The sequence below is a fragment of the Phyllobates terribilis genome, unplaced genomic scaffold (assembly GCF_046119375.1).
Source record: "Phyllobates terribilis strain yellow unplaced genomic scaffold, ASM4611937v1 Scaffold_12__6_contigs__length_324123572, whole genome shotgun sequence".
Lineage (NCBI taxonomy): Eukaryota > Metazoa > Chordata > Amphibia > Anura > Dendrobatidae > Phyllobates > Phyllobates terribilis.
Window position 1 is genome coordinate 254,066,025 of NW_027362772.1, and position 21,310 is coordinate 254,087,334.

At 42.3% G+C, this 21,310-nt stretch overlaps 1 protein-coding gene across 4 annotated transcripts in view; it reads left to right on the plus strand.

Moving 5' to 3' along the window:
• Positions 1–21,310, plus strand: part of DVL1 (dishevelled segment polarity protein 1) — a 214,293-nt gene that overhangs the window by 80,837 nt on the left and 112,146 nt on the right. The window lies entirely within an intron of this gene.

A 21,310-nucleotide genomic window follows, 5' to 3' on the forward strand; every position in this document is an offset into this window, starting at 1 on the left:
ATACAGGGTGGTCCAAAAGTAGGTGGACAGAAAGTGTAATAAGGTTATGAAGGGGGAGATTTATCAAACATGGTGTAAAGTGAAACTGGCTCAGTTGCCCTTAGCAACCAATCAGATTCCACTTTTCATTCCTCACAGACTCTTTGGAAAATGAAAGGTGGAATCTGATTGGTTGCTAAGGGCAACTGAGCCAGTTTCACAGATCTAGTTTTCACAGATAGATCTCCCCCAAATCTGTTTTCTTTTCAGATAATTCAGATAACACATAATGGCAAATAATTTAAATACAGATCAAAGAAAATGGATTTTAACAGAGTATTTGAAATCTGAAAATGCTGAAACCGTTAGAGCAAATTGGGTTGAAACATTTGGTACTCAAGCCCCAAAGAGACAAACCATTTGTGACAAATTCAATGCCACTGGCTCAATCCTTAATGCTCCAAAAACTGGTCGACCCAAAACAGTCTGTGCAGAAGATAATAAACAACTTGTTGCTGAAACATTTGTTCAGAGTCCAAAAAAGTCCACCAGAAGAGCCTCTTTGGAATTGGGAATTTCACAAGCTTCTATCATGCGAATCCTGAAATCTATTGGGTGGAAAGCTTATCGTCCACGTCTAATTCATGGTTTATTGGAGGATGATCCAGACAGGCAGCTGCAATTTAGTGTTTGATAAATCTCCCCCTTCATAACCTTATTACACTTTCTGTCCACCTACTTTTGGACCACCCTGTATATATAGAGATATATATAGCTATATATATACTGTAGCTATATACTGTATATATACGTGTGTGTTTGTATGCATATATGTATGTATATTTATATATATATATATTTTTTTTTCTTTTATATATACATATATATATATATATATATATATGTATATATATATATATATATATTATATACACACATACATACACAGGCTCGGACTGGCCCACTGGAGGGCAGTAGAATCGTCCGGTAGGCCGCCCCTGTGGTGGAGTGCTGTGCTATTACACAATTTGCAGAAAAAAGTATAATCTAATTACTCATTAAACAAGTTAACCAAGTTAATATTACATGGAAGCAAAAGAGAATTTGTGTACCAGGATCAGGTTATTTTTGCATGTAGCTGAACAGTGGGCCCCGAGAATCAATGTTACTGGTAGGCCTTTTCCAACACAGTTCAATGCTGACCCGTCACATGACTAAATGACCTCATGGCAGGTCCTTTTACTCTACCGCGAGCTGCCGGCAAGCAGAAAGTAAGTATTTATTTTTTATTTTTTACCATTCTTTTACGGTCACACTATAAAAATCCATGCCGGTTGCATGGATTTATATATTGTGACCAAGTTGACAAGCACTTTCCAAGTGATGCTAAAATCGCTTGGAGAGTGATTGACAACCCGCATGCGGAAATGCAAGTGAACGCTTCATTTCCGCATGTCCCTGGCAGGAAAACGCATGTACAATCCACATGTACAATCCGCATGTACAATCCGCATGCGTTTTTTCTGCCAGGGAGATGCAGAAACGCTCAGGAAAAAATACAAAGCATTTCTGCATCATGGGCACATAGCCTAAAAGTCACCATCGCTCTGACCCCATAACTGCACAGTCCAAACCTTGTCTAGTACTAACAATAACACTAAAACTGGTGTCTGGATGGGACAATCTTCCTAAGTTGTGATTACACGTTATGGTCAAATGGAATTTGGTGAAAATTGCACCAAAATCTTTTCTGCATGCATCCCATAGGTAGCTGAATTTGATTTATATGTTATAGATGATTGACAATAGTGAGCTTACTTTTGGGATGGTTATGATTGCCTAAGGATGTAAAAAAAAAAAGGAGCGCATGACCTAGAAACTTGACCTTTGGATGTGACATCCCTATGTATAACCTGTTGACCACGGCTGCCCTCTATGCAAGTTGTAGGTTTTTGTGAATAGAGAACAGAAGGAAAACGTTACGCATTGGCAATGGTTAGTGCCGTTATTTTATTTCAAGGGCATAATTGAAAATTTTTTATTAAGTAGGTGTGTTCCAGAAAGAAACACCTTCTTCATAAGAACAAGTAAGTCACTATCTGGACAACCCTATTTAAAGTAAATACTCCACCTTGTGAAATAAAAACAACCGATACTCACCACCCACACCGACACCGTTAATTGGCTGCAGGGCTTACATAGCATAACAATGTCACGAGACCATGGAGACCCGCCGCCTACATTCCTGGAGCGGCACCAGTGCAGGAGGTGAGTATATGTTCATTTTATTTTACAAGGGAGATTACTTATTTTAAAAAAGGGTTGCCCAAGTAGTTGGACAACTGTTTTTAAGTTTTTATAGACATTGAAACATTTAAGACGCACCCTTTTCTTTCTAAACAAAATCCATGTTCTTTTAATCCAAATTCCATTGTATAAAAATGGAAACCCTGGGCCGTGGGGTACTCAGCAGCCGGGCCTCTGGCTGCTGGGGGGATATCACGGTAGCCGGCCCGGTCCGTACAGTAAAAAGGGGGATTCTTCTATTTATATGGGGGTTTTTGGGATTGTTCGTGACGCCACCTGTGGATTGCGGCCAGAAGGAGCCGCCGCTGTGGAGCAGTTCTCTGGAGCTGGTGTTACGGCAGCAGGGGTGGTGTGGCTCTCCACAGGTAGAGCTAGCTCCAGGGCAGTGTAGGAAAATGGTGGTTGCGCTGGGCGTTGTAGTGCAGAGAGGGAACGATGGCGCAGATTAAAGAATGGACGGAGGCAGTGCTGTGCAGTCATCCGAGTTTTTACTCACAGTTCTTATGACAGTTCCATTGGTGCACTGTACAGGTGTCAGCCTCCCACGTCGCGCTGCGTTCACCAGGTAGGGGTTCAGCACTTCCTCAGGTAGATTGGGAGCACCTGACAGAACCCCACTTTCTTGTGTTCCTAGCTAGACCGTTTTCACGCTGGGTCTTTCTCCCTCCTGCCCTGCGCTTCCCCACTCTGAATCCTGCTCGGGCGCTCTGAAGTCCCTCCTGTCCGTCGGAGTTCCCGGACCTGCTTGACCCTCAGGGGATTAGAATGAGGCTTCGGCAACTGGCTATAGAAGCCAGAAGCCTCCGGTTTTCCCAGCCGAGACGTAGAGTAACACGGCTGGACCAGGGGCCGGTCCCCTTCTTGCGGCCTACGATCCCTCTGTCTTCTGACAGATGCATGGCGTATGGGTGCCGTCCCGCACTCGCCGTACCCCCTAGGATCCCTTCAACAAAACGAAGCCTACTCCCTGCTTCCCTCCTGGGACTCTGACACTAGGCCCTACTTGTGGAGCAGAGCTCCTACTGAGACTCTGCTCCTGGACTGTTCTTCTGAACTGTCCTCACTGTCTGACCTGCCACCCTAAGATGACTTCCCTTTATATATACCTACTACTATAGTGCTCCCTTAAACTACTTCCTCCACCCACACCCACTACTGGTTCCCCCTACCTTTGGGTTCCCCCCACTCCAGCAATGGTCAGGGCTCAGCAGGAAAACACATTGCGTCTTGCCCTTCCAGCCGGCCTGGAGCAGTGTAGTGTTGGATGCAAGTGTTGGGGTCCCGGGCAGCACTCCCTCCTTACCTGAGAGAAGGAGACACCACCCCTCTGGGTGAGGTGCAGTACCTCTGTGGCGACTGAACCCTCAGGGGCGCCACATCAGCAGCACAGGAAACTGAAGCTAGCCAGATCCAGTGGTCCGGCTAGCTGCAGAGCTGCGCCTTCAAACTGTATAGTAAAGAGTTTGCATGTGCGCACTCTTTGCCTAGGAAGCCAGCCACTTCCACTAGACTGCAGAGGTGGCCAGTAACTTAGGAAATGAGCAGTAAACTGAGAAAGGAGAGGATTTTTAAAAACAAGTAAATTGCAAAGTTGCTTGTTTGTAATCTTACCCATTTGCTACATTTAGACACCCCTTTAGATGTGTATTTAGTGCATTTTGCCTGATAAAATCGAAGCAAGTTCGGACTTGGTTATGCAACAAAATGCCCTAAATTGTGGCGCATTTAAGTTTAGGTGCACCACAATTATACTAGTAACTGGGACCAGTTTGAGTCCTGAAAAAAATATGAACTAGAAAAAAATGTAATATGCATGGTACAAATACAGAAAGCTCCAGATAAGGGTTTACCCAATCGATATGCGTTCCCACCATGATAAAGCACCAGCAGGGTTTCTCTGGTACCCATCACTCACTTAGGGTCAGACTGTTAGTTGATTTTTGTGAAGTTTAGCAGGTCCGGCTTATGCCCCTGAGGCTTCTCAGAACGGATGTTCTGTGCACAGCCTGTCCGGACTGGCTATGTGCCGCCTGCAGGCAGGTCGCCTGTCTCTATCCATGCTGGGAATGTGAGCGGACTGCTCGTCCACATTTGAGGATATTTTTTTTTAATGCATTTCACGTATTTAGGGGTAAAAAAAAATGTTGCAATTGGGCTGCATTAAAAATGTTGCACCATTTGACTTTTACCTTGCACAGTCAACATTGATGTGATCTGTGTTCATAAATTAGAGGAGCTCAGTAAAAAAAAAAAAAAAAACAGATAAAAGAGTTACAAACTCTCACAGTTGAATGAGCTCGCTGACAGATTCTCAGCTAACTCATTCTGTAATCAGCAATAGTCTGCATAAAACAAGCGGCTATAGAAGGCAAACAGTGCAATTTTTTCATGAAACCAAATTGCAATGATTATGTTTATCCCTAAATACAGTAAGAAAGAAAATTGTAAGGTGAACAACCCCTTTAAGCAGTACAGTCTTATATCGAATGAAGGTTGGATGTTTCCACCAAAATCCGAAAAAGTAAAGTATGACTTCAGTTCCCTCCAATGTCACAATTTCTAAATGTCACACTTCCAGGGTAAAGATGGCAGGATTATTAAGTTTATTTGTGGGGGTCATCACACTGTAGAGATTATTTAGTTGTTCCTATATCTGCGAGCTTGAGAAGGAAATGGAAGTCACTGGTAATTTTCTTTTCCCTAAGTAAGGGAATAATGTCTATCCAGGATCAAATTGTTAAAAATGTCTTGCACATTCTATGCGGCTTTACTATATAGGTAGATTTTTAAAGAGGAATATCACTTGCCTTAAAATGTGTCTTTTCCCCCTGGTGTAATTGCCGCTGTTCTCCTGAATCCGGCGTTGTTCTTCTTTTGTTCCTGTGCCTCTCCGTTCCTGAGATATGACCCCCCCCCCATTCTGTATGTGAATCTAGTCTCTTTAGCCAAATGGGTGTGGCCTTTAACTCATCTTCTTCAAGACCACGCTCAGTTGGCTAAAAATACTAGATTTATATTCAGGGAAGAGAGGGTAATATCTCAAGAACGGAGAGGAGCAGGAACAAGAGAAAAACGATGCCGGATTCAGGAGAACAGCGGCTTTTACACCAGAAGAAAAAATATATCTCCATGACAGGTCTTCTTTATTGTAGAAATGAAACAATTTGCAGCTGCGTGATTTTCAGAGGGCAGGAGGGAATTTTTTGGGGTGCACTTTTTTCATGGATTCCAGCATGTAATATTGGCCATAATCCTTGTGAAACACAGTTGTGTGATTATGCCCTAATAATGAGATTAACATACCATTTTGAGCCATTTGTTCCTGCTGTCATTCACTGCCTGTTACCTCTGTGATAGAACAAGGAAACTCGGAAATGTCTGAATAGACTATGTCGGGTACTAGTCACAAGAAGACCCTCCAAGGGTCCAAAATTGGCAATAAAGGTTCTTTTATCATCTGTATACCTACTATGTCTAGTGTACTTCAATTTAATGGAGTGTTATATATATATATATAACATATATATATATGTCAGTCTATATATCTATATATATATATTGATATGTGTGTGTATATATATGTATATATATATTTATATACATATATATATATATATATATATATATACATATTTATATACATATATATATATATATATATATATATACACAATCACTCATAGAATCCCGTCTACAAGAATTATGACAGCTACATTCTAGAACATTTCCCCCCAGTTAAAAATATCTTGCTGCTACAGACGGGTCCTGGGGCTGTTCACATAAGATTTTTAAATGTTTTGGGATTTTTTTTCCAGTCTTTAGCACAATCATTAAAGAGAGAAAGATTTATTTATCCCTCAAATTTTTCCAGTGCTCAAGATACATCTGCATCTCAGTGTGGTAAAAAACACACCTAATCAATTTTCACAAGATTATTCCAGAAACCCAACCAGTGAGGTTGACATTAATTCAGACCTGGCGGATATTTGGCAGGAAGGTAATAGGAACGGATAAAATAAAACAGTAACCAGAAGCGACATGTTATTATTGCCTGGAATCAGCAGTCTGTTATTTTCTTTAAAAAATAAATCCTAATTGCAGTAACGGGGAGGTTGGCATCGAGGTCCGCTGCGTCCGAGGGTGGAGATGATGTTGAGTGTTAGACATTATGATAAGCCATTGGGATAACATAGAACACAATGCTGCAGGTTTCCGATAGCCTCATAAAAATTCTAGGAATGCCATCTACAAATAAGCTGGTTATCCTCCTATGTACTTCACTTTTGACTAGCTGGATATAGAAGTAGTATATGTCACGTTGGTCATAGGCCAAAGGCCCTAAAAGGCCACCTCAGACAGAATTGGCACAAGCCACTCAGTCTGGCAGATACCGGAGGTACCCTGACCTTCACCCCTTAACCAATGTACAGGGATCTGATCTTCTAACGGGGTCCACTGGATTGCTTCCACGAAAGGGCTGCTGTCCACCAGGGCAAGAGAAGGATCTGGAGGCTGGATCAAAACCAAGAGGGCGGCAAATGTACAAAATTGTAAGGCCGGAGAAAAGTCAATAAACAAGCTGAGATCAAAAAACAGGAAACACATATACTAGACAGGAGCCGAGACCGAGACCTTAACCAGAGGAAGGCAAGGCTATATCTGGCAGCTTATAGCTGGAAGCTTAAGTAGGGTGTGGTGCTCTCAAACTGGCTAGAGCAGGGAGCTGATGACTCCAGTTGGTCAGCACACACCTATGCTGCCATACTGCATGGCATTACAGGTCCCAGCCACCCTAATCTTAGGGGCTGGACAGAGTCTACGTCGTCCAGAGCTTCTGTGCCCCCCGCAGAATGAATACGGCATCACCTGGCGACAGAAGCAGACGTTGCAGAAGCAGGTGTTGGTGGAGATGTCACCGGACTACCTTATAGCCAAATTATGGAAAAAAAACTCATTTCATGGTGTTGCCAAATTATAGAAGATAACCTCATTTGATGGTGACTTATGGTGGTGGGTCACCTCCATGCATATGTTCTGTTGGGGAGAAGGGAGTAAGCCTCTGACAATCACTTGTGACAGCGGTTTATCTACAGAGTGAACAATATGGGATTTAGATTCAAACTGTCTGATCTTTCTAACCCTCACCATCAACAGTTGGGGGAGAGTTGGGAGACCCTTATTCTCGTTACATAGCTGACTTATTCCTCTGATATTGACAGGTTCACCTGATTTTCTTCTAATATGTATGGGTTACCTTCAGTCCACTCCTGACTTAGGCTACTTTCATGTATCTATTTCTATTTTTACAAACATCTGAAAAGAACCATTTTTCTCCCATGTATCATTCATTTTGCATCTGGTTTTTTTCTCATCCATTTTTAAAAACTATTATTTATTTAACAGCCTTCTGCTCGATCTCGAGCCATAACGACTTGGGTGATGATCGCTCTTTAGAAAGATCGATCTTGTGCAGCCTAGATAGGTCCACTAGGGTCTTCTCCGCCGTTATCTTGATAGTATCAAGCCATCTGCTTGCTGGTCTTCTCCAAGTTCCTTCTATTCTTCCCACCATTATGTCCTTCTCCAGTGATTGCTCTCTTCGTATCTTTAAAAACTAAAGGGGTTAAACTATCTGAATTTTTTTTTCCATTGCTACTTAGCAATGGATAAGTTAAACACTGATGACTTCCATTTTTCATTCAGTTTTGACAGACACCCATAGACTTGAGTCTGATCAACAAACACAGGTGAGAAAAGGACATGCACTGAGTTTATCAGAGTTGACACACCTATGCATTAACAAAAAATAATAACCAGCTGGAAGGCCCACATACACATTGTAATGGATTTTCCATACTAGACTCCCTATTGGATGTTACTTACTTCCATAGCTCAGGTTGCCTTCTTGGATTGACGTGTTCTCTGTCTCTGAAGACCTTTACCTGTGTCCTTGCGGTGTTTCCACCATCTTGAAAATTTAAATTCATTTTTTCAGATATGGGGTCATTAGTTTTTTCAGACATAAAGGTGCTCGGCTATAAGAGATTTACTAACAATACTGGTACTAATGCTAAAAATATTACTGTAGGGAACGACTTTGTTGAGCTCTTTCGTTTAGATTTATTATCGCAATGAATGATGTGTTCTACTGACTAGAGATGGTGCAAATCATTTCGCAGGACCCGGTCCTTTGGCCACATCAGTAATCTGTGTCTGCTAGATGGGAGCCCTGAGAACCACCTCTTACATCCCATCTGTCACGGGTGTGTCATGTGTGACAGACAGTCGCTCTGGAGCCGGCTGTAGAAGGTCACTGCACTTGGTATTGCAGACGCCTATTCCCTCATCTCTGTAGTGTAGTTTTATCCTTCTTCCTTTAGGACCTAGGAGCGACCTCCACCTTCTGCTGCTGATTGACACACCCTTGCTGGGACGTTAAATAGTCTCAGTTTCTCCAGAGAGTTGCCAGTGATAGTTCTATGTACCTCTGTGTAGGCTTGGAGCACTAGCAGTCGGCTAGTTTCTTCTCTGGTGCCCTTGGAGGACAGTTGGCGTTATCCCTCTGGTGTCTGCTGAAGCTAAGTGTATCCCCTTTGTTTGTCTACCTTGTTGTCTTTAGTTTATAGTGGGGCTTAACTAGTGCTCACTTTGTCCCCTCTCTATCTAGGGCCAAGCTCTTGGGACATTCAGGGCTTAGGTTCCTGCTTGGCGATAGGTGTGGAACCTATACAGGGACGATAGGGTAGGCAGGGTGATATTAAATCTGCCTAGGGTTTTCCACTCCCCCTTTCCCTAGTGTTTGGGCTTTCTCCCCCTCTTCCCTTCGTGTTTCACTTAGTCTTTCCCTCACCTTGCGTGACACCATCATCAGCTGCTCTTCTCTTGATTAGCCGGCCTAGCGAGATGTCACATGTGTTCCACGCCACAGTGATGATGTTGCGTCAGGCTGGTTAATCAAAAGAGTAGCTAGGGATGTTGGAAGCAATTCGCAGGGCTTTATTAAAATGTAAAGGTTCTGACCCATCAACCAATCCCTTTTGTGATATTTCATCCAATGATTTCCAATAGTGTCACATTGTGACACTATACTTCAACAGCAAGACAGAGACATAAATTTTTCCAAACCCACTTTATTTTCTGTCTTTGGTTGCACCCAACCCACTTGCCATGGATTTTAGTACATGCTGCATGCAACTCCGACTTGTATGTAACTTATCTGCAATTTAGCTGTTTTTTTTTACATTAAAATCACAGCAATAAAAAAGGTCTAAGGAGTAAAGTCTGTTCTTGTGGAGAGTGACCTGCCTGACATGCCAGTGTAAGGAGACTTATAGGCTATGCTTTGCTCTTCTGAAATAGTTGCGCGACAGCAACACTTAGACAAGTTGCACAAATGTTTTTGCCTGAATTCTTTTTATTATAAGCCATATTTTTTTTTGTGGAGGAAGAGTGAGTTTGGAATGGAAGGGAGTATAACACAAGTGTAAGTCTTTGGTGGGGTCATGTTCATGCAGAGCTCCAAAAATCCACAGCAAAAACATCTTCAAATAGTCTTTGATTAGGCTTCCTATTGATTTCAGTGGAAAAAAACACCTAAGGTGCACATAGTGCTGTTTTTTTCTCATGTTTTTTTTTGTGTTGAAAAAGAACCAAAGCGTCAATTCTTGAGGTATTTCTGCATTAGAACAACAAACCCACGTTTATTGACTAAATAGAAGGATAAAAAGTTGCCAAAAAACTGGGTAAAAGAATGCATACAAATAGCTACAAAAATACTTTTTTATTTTGTTGTAAAATAATCTCAATGTGAACATAGCCTAGGTGATCTTTTTATGGTCTCCTCCCTTTTATCTTGTTTATTTCTCTTTATTTATTTTTTTTGTAGAGTTTTTGATAGTTTGTTAACTAATCTGATTTTCCATTGCGACTCACGACATACAGCTGCCATGAGATCATGAATCTACTCTTTCAGTTTCTAGATGCATCTGTTCAGGGCATTTGATAGAGCAGATGGACAGTCACATACACACGGTTTTGGCTACTCATTGTTCTACTCAATCGGTGTCGAGTTCCAGTTTTGATAATTCTCTTAGGAAAATGGTCCTTCTGCTTCCTTTGTGGAGAGGAATGGGACACCACTGAGGTCATGTTCCACTAAGTTTGTGTGACTGGGTTATAGGTGGTCTTCATGGACGCATTTTGTAAATAGTCCATACCGAATGACGGCTTGTCACGGCAGCTCTGTGCCAAGTTATTGTTTTAGAGATATTATATATATATATATATATATATATATATATATATATTTATATATATATATATAAACTCACTGTCTATTGGTAAACATAAACTGCTATATATTTTTTAAAAGTTGGGTTCATGTTAGCGATGATTACTGACTCCAGCTTAGGCTTCATTCAGACGCCTGTTTTTCTTGTACATGTTCTATCCATGTTTTTAATAGATAGAAACATGTACCTGTTAAAGACTAAGGTGCCGTCTACACCAGTGGCGGACACAGACAGAAAAGGGCCCCTGTGCAAGTGTAAGGGGATGGACATGCTGCTCACGTTCCTCCTTGAAGAAAGAAGTGGTGTAATGTGAACTGTGATATTTAATGTCTATTATGATGTGTGTTAAAGATGTTAGTAGTACTGATAAAGTATGTAGTTTGACAATAGGGATAGTGAGAGTTAATGTTTGGGACTAGCCCGGAGTGAGAGGTGGTGGTCGAAGGGAAAGTGACGGTTTTCCTTTCAGGAAGGCAGATAGGGCCTAGAGTGCATAGCAAAAGGACTTAAGGTCCAATGTGAGCAGTGAGGCATTCTAGGGTGTCCCCAAGTGAGAGGAGACCAAAGTCAAGGAATAGCGAGATCCGGAGGAGAAGTGACTGAGAGAGTGATTTACCGGCGACGAGTTCTGGGAGAAGTTCCCGTTCAGTAAAAAGTTTATTTTTGAATGGTGGTCTCCCTCATTGAACTGTCCAACACCTGGTCCTGGCAAACCAGCAACATCAGTTACATGCGGCCATGTTCATGTTTCATGTATGCGTTCTCTCTGTGTTTTTCACAGATAGGACACGTACCCAGGACATGTATCCATTGGTTTTTATCAGCATGTTCACAAGTCTGTTTTTTTGCAGACCAATTGTAAAAAAAAAAAAAAAGACTGAGACATTTATGATTCTGATCTGATTTGTAGATCAAAATCACTCATTTAAGTCAATGGGTCCGTGAAAAAAAAGGAGAACACACAGATGCCATGCGCGCTGAATCCTACAGCCTCGACAATCATCCTACAATTCAACAATGTCGGATGATTTGGGACTGATGCACATAGGAAACCCAATGGTACCTTGGACTTTTTTTTGGAAGTTGACCAGTAGATTAGAAATCTTATGGCTGACTTTGCAGAAATCGATTTGACGTCATTCTCCCGCAGTGCACGCTCTTGTGTATGTTCTGCACAGACATATTTTTGTGCAAGTAAAGCGCTCGATGATCAAATTACATCGTATGAAGTAACACTTCCTGATACTGGACCATCAATTTATCTGAAGTGTCCGGAATAAGGCATCCATCTTGTAGAAGGCGACAGCATGAGGCGATATTATCTCAAGTAAGAAGGCATTACTCATCCTAGGTATGAACACCTCCGAACGCTAACATAAACACATCTCGTCATCCATCATGCGCTGAACAGGAAGCATCACATCCCGTCCACTGCTTTACATGTTTAAAGGGCTTTATTTGATTTTCCTTTCAATGTTTGTAGAGAGAATGATTGTACCTGGACAATGTGGGGGCACCCGGGCTGCCATTTTATGGGACAGAGTATTATCCCCCTGCAGCCGATCAATCTTCCATGAACCTAAGATATCAACTTATTTGAGCAAGAGGAGAACTTTGGTTCACGGTTTGATTCAGTTGAATTTTAGAATGACGATGACATTCCCCATTCCTGCTCTCGGAAGTTTTCTGAGCTTTCTTTTAATGAAAAATATTTTGAAAAATGCCTGCTGAAGAAAGAAAAAGTTGATGAACTGATGGTATCCGCTCCAAACTAGGCACTGTCAAATGAAAAGGCTTCAAAAAATGTTTTGGGAATTAAAACTCTTCTAAAATTTTTCAGTCGTATTCAGGAAACTGTTCAAGAAAAGGAAAACTTTTCCAAAAACTTCTCAAGAAAGGAGCATTTCCCAAATCGGTTCCTACTTGAAAAACTCAATATTTTTGACCCCCTTAAAAAACTTTGCATGCACATAGCCTAATGGTATGTTCACACTGCATGTCTTTTTACCACTTTTTTTTGCACCAAAAATGCTGCAAGAAACAGTCAAAAGAATAATCATAATCATTTCTATGAAATACCGACTTGATGTTCATACACGCCTCAACATTGAAATTGTAACACCATGAGGGAAAAGTTGTGGAGTTATGGAAATTTCTGGATGGGTAGACATGTTAATGATCTGTAAATTATAAAAAAAAATTTAAACAAAAAATGTCAAAGCATCTCTATTTATTTAGTCTGGAGTATGAGCGCCACATGCAGAAATCCCCGGACTTACTGCCTTGGTGCTATCGATAAGGTTATTAATTGTCTCAGGAATGTTCGTGCTACTGTGAGCAGCCTATGTGGCTAAACGTGCTACTATGGCCTGCAGTATTTACAGACTTATCTCCCATCAAGCTCATCTGGGGTGTTTTTAGTCGGCAGTTGCAATGGAAGCTGCCAGCAGTGGATCTTGATTATTTGCATGCTCTAGTGCATTCAGCGCAGCAGAACCTTCCTCAGACAACCTTTAATGACCTCATTGATAGCAGCCAATGCTGTAAGTGCAGATATTTCTCCACGTGGCACTCACGTTCAATACTGAATAAATCGAGATGTTTTGAAAATGTGTCTATTTTTTCATCATTTGCCTGTGATTAACATGTCTGTTCATCCAGTAGTTTCCATAACTCTATGACTTTTCCATAACTCCCTGGCAGGCAGTCACCCAAAGTGTCTGGGCGTAATGAAAATCTTTACATGGCCAGTCCATTGCTATGGTAGATATTAAGCCTCTGTCACTCCAGCTCTATTCTCCACCCAGTGCCGCCTCTTTCTGCTTGACTGACAGCCTCTATATTGTGTGACTTCAGGTAAAGGAGCCATCAGTCAAGCAGAAGGAGGAGACGCTGGATGGTAAGAGCTGGAGTGACGGAGGCTTCAGATCTACCATAGCCAGTTACATATCAATTCAATCGCTGATTTCTCCGTATCAGAGGAACAGATTGGCCAATGTAAATATATTGCTGGACTTTACATTGAAAGAGCTACATTTGCATATATATATACTGTAGTTTGGAGTATGAAATCCTGCTGACAGATTCCCTTTAAGTATCTTGGGAAAACAGATATTTATTTATGCTGGTTCTTTTATTTTTATTATTTTACAGTATAGCCTGCACCCATCTGGACAGTGCAGACATATCCTCCCGCACAGATTTCTCATTACAATTTTCACATTCTTGGCCAGACAAAATCCTGATGTGTTATCCCAGGGGCGATCCCATACTTCAATGTGCCTGCCTGTAAATGCTGCTTGCTAAATGCTGCATGACGCCATAATAACATTTACTGTCTGATGTGTTGCAAAATGGCTTTGAAAATGACACCCACTACAAATGTTCTCCTTTATTTTGCTGAGAGAGAACGGCTGGTAATGTTCAGGGTTGTAAAATATTTTTACACTGATTACAAGGTGGCTACCTTTTAAAATTCCTTAAAATGCATTTATCCTAAAAAAGATAACATGGAAATAAATAAAAAAATCGTCATACCCTCTATTATTTCCTAAATCATCCAGCATACACAAAGACTTGACGTTGCAATGTTTGGTGTGTCCACTGCCTACATAATAGAGAAAGAGAGAATGAGAAGGCTAGCACCTCCCATCCACTGTCAGTCACTAGGGCAGCCACAGTGTAGTATGGCAGGCAGTCTCCTTATGTGTCAGCCACAGTGGCCATACTGACAGCCACAAGGCTTTCATAATACATACTAAGTCCTTTTATGTATCAACCAGTGCCCCATGATAATGACAGCCACTGGACTCCCAGAAGACATAGCCGACCCTCTCATGTGTCAACCACAATGAACTATAGTAATGACAGCCACAGTGCTCCCATAACACATAGCCAGTCCCTTCATATTTCAGCCACAGTGCCCCATAATGACAGCCATAGTACTCCCATAATATATAGCCAGTCCCACAGTACTCCCATAACCTAGCCAGTCCCTTCATGTGTCAACCACAGTGCCCCATAATAATGACAGCCACAGTACTCCCATAATATATAGTCATTCCCACAGTACTCCCATAACACTTAGCCAGTCCCTTCATGTGTCAGCCCCAGTGCCCATAATAATGAAAGCCACAGTACTCCAATAACACATAGCCAGTTCCTTGATGTGTCAGCCACAGTGCCCCATAATAATGTCAGCCACAGTACTCCCATAATATATAGCCAGTCCCACAGTACTCCCATAACACATAGCCAGTCCCTTAATGTTTCAGCCACAGCGCCCATAATAATGACAGCCACAGTACTCCCTTAACACACAGCCAGTCCCCTCATGTTTGTCGGTCATAATGCCTAATGAAAATGACAACCAAAGTATACTTTGAGAAATATCCATTCTCCTCCTTTGTCAGCCACACTGCCCCATAATACTGACAGCCACAGTACTCCCATAAGACATACAGTCCCTTTATGTGTCAACCACAGTGCCCCATAATAATATTAGCCACAGTACTCTCACAATTTATAGCCAATCCCTTCATACTGCACCTTAATAATGACAGCCACAGTACTCTCATAACACATAGCCAGTCCATCTGTGTAATCACCACAGTGCCCCATATTATTGAAAGCCACAGTAGTTTTATAAGAGATAGCTATTCAGTTAGACCCTATGTGTGACAACCACAGTGTCCAATTATCATGACATCTACAGTGCTACCATAACCGACAGTGCCCATGTGTTTCACCACAGGGCTATCACAGAACATCAGTGCTCCATAAATGCCAACCAAAGTGGTCCCAAGAGTTCCATCCAAAACCATTTTCAGCCTCTGCCTAGTAAGTCTAGATGAGCCTCAATAGGCAATTATAACAGAGAATACTTGAATTATTTAAAAAATTGCTGCAAAAAGAGTTGAATGACCTCAACAAGGGAATACGTCCTGAGTGGCCTCTTGCATATGGTCTGGTGGGAATAGCACAGCAGATACTCAACAAATGTCTAAGCAAACGGAGGTCAAGGTTTAGCAGTGAAGTAGTCATTTGTCTCTGTAAGCCTCATTGAGTCTAATAGTGTCTATTAACTCAGCACACCATTAACTTGTTAACAAAACAAGGGTGTTTTCCTACCCAAGTCAGAGGTGTTTCCAGAAGATGAAAAGCCACCGACATTCCTTGCTAATTGGACCTTATCTGGTGGCTCCATAATGGTGGAGGATGAAGTGTTGTAGCTATGGGGGAGTACCTTGGTACCAGCTGTTCTTTTTTACTGAATGGGACTAATGCAGCTGGCCTATGTACAAGTTCACTGACTTTCTTAATCTACACGAATGACATGTGAACAGCTAGGTGCACGGGGAGGGGAGGAAGGTGCCCAGATAATCTTGGGCAAATTTTCTCCTAATGACAGCAGCTTTTTAAAAAGCCATAACAATGTTTGGGAAACTTGGCCGAGCTTTGTCTAAGGCCAAGTTGTTATCTGACCGAAAGGCTTTTTCTCCTGGCCCTTGTAGACCCTCATTAATCTCGTCTAATGTGCTTCGCTTGCTATCTACAACTATGCTTTTAGGCATTAGTGCACCTCTGTCTGTCCTCACCTGATCCATGTAGGACTATTCACGGGAGCTCAAAGCTGTGCAAATAAACCCATAAGGTATCTCCACACTTTGCACCAGGTCTTCATGTATGTGAATGGTGTAGAACAGCTGCCTAACATTCCTATAGAATGTTACAAAGGGTAAGTAAATATGGACATTTAGAAAAGTCTTTTACAAGCTTTTGGTAGTTAAAAAATGTCTTGGTCCGTAATGAGGATTATTTCAGTGATCCAACCTCATAAATTGTGTGTGATAACAAACTAGTACGTCTGAAAGACACAGTTGCATCTCAGAGTTAGTCTGGAGTCACCCTAACGTATAAAAAAATCGTTCCAATGTTGATCCAGTAAAAAATAGAACCAGTGTCATGCGAGTAGTAGCATCCGTATGCAATGCGTTTTTAACATCATCTTCTACATACTGTAATTCTCTATGTAGCTTAAAGCTAGTTTTCTAACTAATAAATCAATTTTATATACAGATATAGATAGATAGTTAGATAGAATAGATATGCAGAATAGATAGATTCCCTCTACATACAGTACAGACCAAAAGTTTGGACACACCTTCTCATTTAAAGATTTTTCTGTATTTTCATGACTATGAAACTTGTACATTCACACTGAAGGCATCAAAACTATGAATTAACACATGTGGAATTATATACTTAACAAAAAAGTGTGAAACAACTGAAAATATGTCTTATATTCTAGATTCTTCAAAGTAGCCACCTTTTGCTTTGATGACTGCTTTGCACACTCTTGGCATTCTCTTGATAAGCTTCAAGAGGTAGTCACCGGAAATGGTTTTCACTTCACAGGTGTGCCCTGTCAGGTTTAATAAGTGGGAGATCTTGCCTTATAAATTTGGTTGGGACCATCAGTTGTGTTGTGCAGAAGTCTGGTGGATACACAGCTGATAGTCCTACTGAATAGACTGTTAGAATTTGTATTATGGCAAGAAAAAAGCAGCTAAGTAAAGAAAAACAAGTGGCCATCATTACTTAAGAAATAACGGTCAGTCATTCTGAAAAATTGGGCAAACTTTGAAAGAGTCCCCAAGTGCAGTTGCAAAAACCATCAAGCACTACAAAGAAACTGGCTCACATGAGGACCGCCCCAGGAAAGGAAGACCAAGAGTCACCTCTGCTTCTGAGGATAAGTTTATCCGAGTCACTAGCCTCAGAAATCGCAGGTTAACAGCAGCTCAGATTAGAGACCAGGTCAATGCCACATTGTTCTAGCAGCAGACACATCTCTTCAACAACTGTTAAGAGGAGACTTTGTGCAGAAGGCCTTCATGGTAAAATAGCTGCTAGGAAACCACTGCTAAGGACAGGCAACAAGCAGAAGAGACTTGTTTGGGCTAAAGAACACAAGGAATGGACATTAGACCAGTGGAAATCTGTGCTTTGGTATGATAAATCCAAATTTGAGATCTTTGGTTCCAACCACCGTGTCTTTGTGCGACGCAGAAAATGTGAACGGATGGACTCTACATGCCTGATTCCCACCGTGAAGCATGGAGGAGGAGGTGTGATTGTGTGGGTGTGCTTTGCTGGTGACTCTGTTGGGGATTTATTCAAAACTGAAGGCATACTGAACCAGCATAGCTACCACAGCATCTTGCAGCGGCATGCTATTCCATCCGGTTTGCGTTTAGTTGGACCATCATTTATTTTTCAACAGGACAATGACCCCAAACACACGTCCAGACTGTGTAAGGGCTATTTGACCAAGAAAGAGAGTGATGGGGTGCTACACCAGATGACCTGGCCTCCACAGTCATCAGACCTGAACCCAATCGAGATGGTTTGGGGTGAGCTGGACTGCAGAGTGAAAGCAAAAGGGCCAACAAGTGCTAAGCATCTCTGGGAACTCCTTCAAGATTGTTGGAAGACCATTTCCGGTGACTACCTCTTGAAGCTCATCAAGAGAATGCCAAGAGTGTGCAAAGCAGTCATCAAAGCAAAAGGTGTCTTCTTTGAAGAACCTAGAATATAAGACATATTTTCACTTGTTTCACACTTTTTTGTTAAGTATATAATTCCACATGTGCTAATTCATAGTTTTGATGCCTTCAGTGTGAATGTACAATTTTCATAGTCATGAAAATACAGAAAAATCTTTAAATGAGAAGGTGTGTCCAAACTTTTGGTCTGTACTGTATAATAAACTAACAACCTTTAGTGTTTTTGAAAAATAAACTATTTTTTTCTGTATTAGTATCAGCTCATAGGTGTCTGCTTCGCCTTTGCTGGTGTTTAGCCTTATTAAACCTATTAAACAAATAATTAAAAAAGAAAGACTTGGGGGTCCCCCCTATTTTTAATCAGCTAAAGGAAAGCAGAAATATGCGGGCTTATATATCATCGGGCTGGGAAGGGCTAGATAACCATGGATCTTCCCAGCCTATTAATATCAGCTCACAGCTGTCTGCTTTGCCTTTGCTAGTTATAAAAAATGAGGGGACCCAAAAAAAAGACATGGTGTCCCTCCATTATTAAAAATTGGGGGACCCCACGTCATTTTTTTAAACTATTTATTTAATAGGTTTAATAACATAGTAACATAGTTTTAAGGTTGAAGGAAGACTAAGTCCATCTAGTTCAACCCATAGCCTAACATGTTGATCCAGAGGAAGGCAAAAAAAAACCATGTGGCAACACCAAGCTCCACATTGGGGAAAAAAATTCCTTCCTGACTGCATACGACAATCAGACTAGTTCCCTGGATCAACACCCTATAAAAGAATCTAGTATATATAGCCTGTAATGTTATACTTTTCAAGAAAGGCATCCATGCCCTTCTTAAATTTTAATAGTGAATCACTCATTACAACATCATGCGGCAGAGAGTTCCATAGTCTCACTGCTCTTACAGTAAAGAATCCACGTCTGTGATTATGATTAAACCTTCTTTCCTCCAGACGTAGAAGATGCCCCCTTGTCCCCGTCTCAGAGTAAAAAGATCAGTAGAAAGGTCTTTGAACTGTCCCCTCATATGCTTGTGTGACGCTCGCAGTATGTGACGCTCGCAGTCCTAGCCCTGGGAAGATGGGGGGTTACTCGAAGCCGGGTCCGATGTTCGGTGGGTTGTAGCCGTGGCCTGGACCCGTTCCGTGCCCAGGGCCGTCACATTAAAAAGGGTGGTACGGGCTATCAGGGTTGAGTGGTTGCTATCGACTACGCCCCCTGTGGTACCTGGTGAAGGCCACCAGCGCTGCTGCAGTCCTCCGAGGCGGGATGTTGTGGCAGCCGACGTTGATACTATTCCCCACAGGCGGAGCAGGGCCTCAGGGCAGAGACGAGGATGGAGGGAGTTGTAGTGTAGGAGGTCTGGTGCTATGTGGTGCGGTACAGTGCAGAAATAAAGAGTCCGGAGGCCATAGGGGTCGACTTCCAGGGTTTTTACTCACGTTGGAGAGTACAGCTGCAAGGCTTCTCCCTGCTCCTCACGGAGTTCTGCGGTCACCAGGGACGGGGGTCCGACAACCTCCGAGTAATTCAAGTGCTTAATCAGGACCCCGCACCAGAGTGTTCCTACCTGTGTGTGTAGATAGGCCGGGTCTCCCTCTGGACTTCGCTTAGAAAAAGGGTACGGGTGGCAGTTCCGCTCCTTCCGTTACCCGGTGGGATCCTCAGGGCCGGTAACACCTCTTGCAGCCGGAATCCCTCTAACTGGGCCAGAATAGCGAGGACAGGTGGCGTATGCCGCTCCGTCTGCATCCCCCTGGGATCCTTTTGCGGTGGAGCTACACTCCTAAGCTCCAGGCCTTCTTGGTTATGGTCCTTGACCGGGTTTGAGACATTTGTTTACTCCAACCTGCCCCTCGACTCAAGGGCAGGGTACGAGGGCCGTGTCTCCATCCGCTGCAGGTTCACCCAGAAGCCACGTTCAGGGATGGAGAACACAATCAAAGAACCACGAGCCAAGATGGCTGTTTATTAAATATGAAATATTAAGTGTAACTAAATGTGAGTCCTCCACCCTCACCCACTAATTGGTTCCCCCTATCTCTTGGTTCCCCAGTCTCCCAATTTCCAGTAGGGGCAGCACCCTAGTGTCTACTAGCCCCCTCTGGTGGGAGAAGTGTGGTGTTGGATGTGGAGGTGGGGTCCTGACCATTGCACCGTTCTTACCTTCGAAGGAGGAAGACCACACCCCATTAAAGAGGTGCAGCATCCCTGTGGCGGTCGAACCCTCAGGGGCGCCACACTTGTACATAGTAATAAGATCACCACTAAGTCTTCGTTTTTCCAAACTAAATAACCCCAAGTGTAATAATCTGTCTTGGTATTGCAGACCCCCCAGTCCCCTAATAACCTTGGTTGCTCTTCTCTGCACCCGCTCTGGTTCAGCTATGTCTTTCTTATACACCGGAGACCCGAACTGTACACAGTATTCTAAGTGTGGTCACACTAGTGACTTGTATAGAGGTAAAATTATGTTCTCCTCATGAGCATCTATGCCTCTTTTAATGCATCCCATTATTTTATTTGCCTTTGCAGCAGCTGCCTGACACTGACCACCAAACGTAAGCTTGTTGTCCACCAATACACCCAGGTCTTTTTCAGTTACAGTTTTGCCCAGTGTTTTACAATTAAGCATATAATTATACATTTTATTTCCTCTACCCAAGTGCATTACCTTACATTTATCCCCATTAAAGCTCATTTGCCATTTATGAGCCCAAGCTTCTAGTTTACATAGATCCTCCTGTAATATAAAATTGTCCTCCTCTGTATTGATTACCCTGCAGAGTTTAGTGTCATCTGCAAATATTGAAATACTACTCTCTATGCCCCCTACAAGGTCATTAATAAATATGTTAAAAAGAAGGGGGCCCAATACTGACCCCTGTGGTATCCCACTGTTAACTCAGACCCAGTCTGAGTGTTTTCCATTAATAACCACCCTTTGTTTCCTATCACTGAGCCAGTTCTTACCTACTTACATTTATTTTCCCCTATCCCCATTGTTCTCATTTTATGTATCAACCTTTTGTGTGGAACCGTATCAGAAGCTTTTGAAAAGTCCATATACACGACATCCACTGCATTTCCTTGGTCCAGTCCAGAACTTACCTCTTCATAAAAGCTGATCAGATTAGTTTGATAGGAACGGTCCCTCGTAA